The sequence below is a fragment of the Salvelinus sp. IW2-2015 genome, unplaced genomic scaffold (genome assembly GCF_002910315.2).
Source record: "Salvelinus sp. IW2-2015 unplaced genomic scaffold, ASM291031v2 Un_scaffold1481, whole genome shotgun sequence".
Taxonomy (NCBI): domain Eukaryota; kingdom Metazoa; phylum Chordata; class Actinopteri; order Salmoniformes; family Salmonidae; genus Salvelinus; species Salvelinus sp. IW2-2015.
In genome coordinates, this window is record NW_019942937.1 from 87989 (window position 1) to 92922 (window position 4934).

Genomic DNA, 4934 nt, shown 5'->3' on the forward strand with positions numbered 1-4934 from the left:
GGTCACATGTTTACTGGGAAGTGGTGGGTGTCTCAACAGGGCCTCAACTTCTTCTTCTTCTCTCAGCGATTGCCATAGTTGATGCAAAGATGAGCCCTCTATTTATCTCTATGGCGATTGACTATCTGGGGTTCTCCCGCTGCTTCCTCTCCTCTGCAACCTGTCTCGGAGTTCTCCCGCTGCTTCCACTGCCTCTCCTCTGCAACCTGTCTCGGGGTTCTTCGTTTTCTTCCGTGTGAACATCTTTCTCCTCTATTTGTCAACACACACCAGACTCCTGTGTTTCTTGTCTCTATGGTCAGTGTGATGGGTCCTGAAGTTAAACCCCCCCACAATGAAAGGTAGTATAGACCCCTTTATGTGTCTGTTACACGAGGGCGACACGCGCAAGTTGGTGGTAGAACAAGGGGGAGTTATTCTGTAGAAAGCCAGCAACAAAAGCCTGTATTTACATGGTACTTATGAGTGCATTTCACACTACTTTTGGATTATAATGGGATGTTCAGGCTCGTATGAATGTCCTGCTTAATATAATGTTTGTGTCATCATCGCAAATCAACTGCATTATACTTCAAATACACTTCAACCAGTAAAATGGCTCTTTGCTACAACCTATATCATATGAGCGTTAGCATTCTAGCTAACAACTGCTACATACAGTAAAAGTTATTTCGCAAAGATCACATCCAAGTATAATCTTAGCGACTGTTCAAGCAAGAATCAAAACATCATTGTAAGCGTATGAGAACCCGAAAAGTATTTTGTTTAGAAGTATTAACGTAAATCTAACGTACATCTTGACTGTGCAGAGATGGCGATGGCTGTCTTACTGCAGCCAAGAGTCGCGCGCATCTGGGCATGATGTCAGTGTGTTGTGTACTAGAAAAGGGTCTATTCACACTCACAGACCTGTCAATAACATCTAGGAGYGAGAGTACTGGAGGACAGGTCCCAATAACATCTAGGAGGGGGAGTACTGGAGGATCTCCCCCTCCTAGATTGTTATTGAACCCTGCTCCCGTATTCTCCCTCCTAGCTGTTATTGGGACCTGTTCCTCCGTACTCCCCCTCTAGATGTTATTGAACCCTTCCTCCAGTACTCTCCCTCCTAGCTGTTCTTGGACTGTCCTCCATACTCTCCCTCGTAGCTGTTATTTGGGACCCTGTCCAATCTCTCCTCCTAGCTGTTATTGAACCCTGTCCTCCAGTACTCTCCTCTAGAGTTATGACACACTGTCCTCCAGTTCTCTCCCTCATACTGTTACTTGAACCTGTCCCCAGTACTCTCCCTCCTAGATGTTATTGGACCTGTCTCCAGTACTTCTCCTCCTAGCTGTTAATGACCCTGTCCTCCAGTACTCTCCTTCCTAGAATGTTATTGGGACCTGTCTCCAAGTACCCTCCCTGCCGAGATGTCTATGGGGACCTGTCCTCCAGTACTCTCCCTCCTAGATGTTTGAACCCTGGTCCTCCAGTACTCTCCCTCTAGATGTTATTGGGGACCTGTCCTCCAAAGTACCTCTCCCTCCTAATGTCTCTTGGGACCTGTCCTACATTACTCTCCATCCTAGCTGTTATTTGAACCCTGTCCTTCAGTACTCTCCCTAGCCTAGCCTTGTTATTGAACCCTGTCTCCATCCAGTACTCTCCCTTCCTAGATGTTATTGAACCCTGTCCCTCAGTACTCTCCCTTCCTAGAGTTATTGGGACCTCCTCCAGTCTCTCCCTCCAGCTGTTATTGAACCCTGTCCTGGAAGTTACTCTCCCTCCTAGACTGGTCCGTGGTGGCTCAGTTGGTAGAGCATGGCGTTGCAACGCCAGGGTTGTGGGTTCATTCCCCACGGGGGACCAGGAAATGAATATGTTGATGACTTCTCCAATTGTAAGTCGCTCTGGATAAGGGCTCTGCTAAATGACTTACATTGTAATGTAGCTGTTATTGACCCTGTCCTCCAGTACTCCCTCCTAGATGTATTGGACTGTCTTCCAGTACTTGTCCCCTAGATGGTTATTGAAACCCTGGTCCTCCAGTATTCTCCCTCCTAGCTGTTTTGGACCTGTCATCCAGTTACTCTCCGTTCCTAGCTGTTAATTGAACCCTTCCCAGTACCTCCCTCCTATGTTATTGAAAACCTGTCTCTCCGTACTCCCCCTCCTGAGATGTTATGGGACCCTGTCCTCCAGTACTCCCCTCCTAGATGTTTTGGGCCTGTCCTCCATGACTCCCCCTCCTAGATGTTATTGAACCCGTGTCCTCCAGTACTCTCCCTCCTAAGCTGTTATTTGAACCCTGGTCTCCAGTACTCTCCCTTCTAAGATGTTATTTGGACCTGTTCTCCATACTCTCCTCCTGCTGTTATGGACCTGTCTCCAGTACCGCCCTCCTCTCGTTATTGAACCCTTCCTCACAGTCTCTCCTCCTAGATTTTATGGGGAAACCTGTCCTCCATTCTCCCTCCTAGGCTGTTATTGAACCGTGTCCTGAAGTACTCTCCCTTCCTAGCTGTTAGTGAACCTGTCCTCCAGTATCTCCCTCCTAGATTGTTATTGAACCCTGGTCCCCAGTAGTTCTCCCTCCTAGCGTTATTGGACTTCCTCCGTTCCCCCCTCCTAGATGTTAATGAACCCTTGTCTCCAGTACTCTCCCTCCTACTTTTTTGGGGACCTGTCCTCCAGTCTCATCCTCGTAGCTGTATTGGGCCGTCCTCCGAGTACTCTTCCTCCTAGCTGTTATTGAACCCTGTCTCAGGACTTCTCCTTCCTAGATGTTATTTGAAACCCTGTCTCCATTTCTTCCCTTAGACTGTTATTGAACCCTTTGTCCTCCGAGTACTCTCGCCTCCTAGATGTTTATGAACCCTGTCCTCCAGTACTCTCCCTCCTGCTGTTATGGGGACCTGTCCTCCAGTACTTCTCACCTTCCTAGAGTTATTGGACCTGTCCTCCAGTACTCTCCGTCCTAGCTGTTATTGAACCCTGTCTTCCTCCAGTACTCCCCTCCTAGATGTTATTGAAACCCTGTCCTCTCCAGTACTCCCCTTCCTAGATGTTATTGGGACCTGTCCTCAGTCTCCCCCTCCTGTGTTATTGGGACCTGTCCTCCAGTACTCCCCCTCCTAAGAGTTATTGAACCCTGTCCTCCAGTACTCCTCCCTCCTAGCTGTTATTTGAAACCCTGTCCTCCAAGTTACTCTCCCTCCTAGATTTATTGGGACACTGTCCTCACGTTACTCTCCCTCCTATGTTATTGGGACTGTCCTCCAGTACCCTCCCTCTAGCTGTTATTGAACCCCTAGTCCTCCAGTACTCTCCTCCTAGATGTATTGGACCTGTTCCTCATTACTCTCCTCCTAGCTTGTTATTTGAACCCTGTCTGAAAGTACTCTCCCTCGCTAGCTCTGTTATTAACCTGTCCTCCAGTACTTCTCCCTCCTAGTGTTATTGAACCCTGTCCTCCCAGTTATTCTCCCTCCTAGCTGTATTGTGGACCTGTTCCTCCAGTACGTCCCCCTGCCTAGATGTTATTGACCCTGTCCTCCAGTTACTCTCCCTCCTAAAGCTGTTATTGGGACCTGTTCCAGTACTCCCCTCGTAGCTGTTATTGGGGACCTGTCTCCATACTCTCCCTCCTAGCTGTTCATTGAACCCTGTCCTCCCAGTACTCTCCCTCTAGATGTTATTGAACCCTGTCCTCCAGTTTCTATCCTCCTAGTGTTATTGAAACCCTGTCCTCCGTACTCTCCCTTCTAGATGTTATGAAACCCTGTCCTCCAAGTACTCTCCCTCTAGTGTTATTTGGCCCTGTCCTCCAGTACTTCCTCCTAGCATGTTATTGGACCATGTCCTCCATACTCCCCTCCTAGCGTTATTGAAACTCTGTCTCCAGTACTCCCCCTGCCTAGTGTTATTAACCCTGTCCTCCAGTATCCCCATCCGTACTGTTTATTGGGACCTTCCTCCAGTAACTCTCCCTGCAAGCTGCTTATTGAACTCTTGTCCTCCATACTCTCCCTCCTAGCTGTTATTGAACCCTGTGTCCTCCATACTCCCATACCTAAGCTGTTTATTGGGACCTTGTCCTCCAGTATTCCCTCCTAGATGTTTGGAGACCTGTTCTCGTACTTCTCCTCCTAGCTGTTATTGACCCTGTCTCCTCCAGTACTCTCCTCCTAGTGGTATTAGGACCTGTCCTCAATTTACTTCACCTCCTAGAGGTATTTGGACCTGTGCCTCGTACTCTCCCTTAGCTTGTTATATGAAACTCTGTACCTCAGTACTCTCCTCCTAAGTGTATTGAACCCGTCCTCCAGTACTCTCCCTCCTAGTGTATTGGACCTGTTCCTTCCAGTACCTCCTCCTAGATGTTATTGGGCAACCTGTCTCCGTACTCTCCTCCGTAGATGGTATTGCAACCCCTGTCCTCCAGTTTACTCTCCTCCCTAGATGTATTGGGACCTCGTCCTCCAGTCACTCCCTCCTAGATGGTTATTGGACTGTCCTCCCAGTACTCTCCCTCCTAGCATGATTTATTGGACTGTCTCCCAGTCACTCTCCGCTCTAGCTGTTATTGAAACCCTTGTCTCCGTACTCTGCCTCCAGCTGTTATGGAACCCTGTCCCTCGACTCTCCCTCCTAGATGTGTATTGAACCGCTGTCCTCCAAGTACTTTCCTCCTAGTGTTAATTGGGCCTGTCCTCCTTACTCTCCTTAGCTGTTAATTGAACACCTGGTCTGAAGTACTCTCCCTCTAGCTGGTCCCGTGTGGCTCAGTTGGTAGAGCATGCGCTTGCAACGCACGGGTTGTGGGTTCATTCCCCACGGGGGGCGGGACCAGGATGAATATGTATGAAACTTTCCAATTTGTAAGCGCTCTGATAAGGCGTCTGCTAAATGACTTAAATGTAAAGTACGCTGTTATTGACCCCTGTCATCCC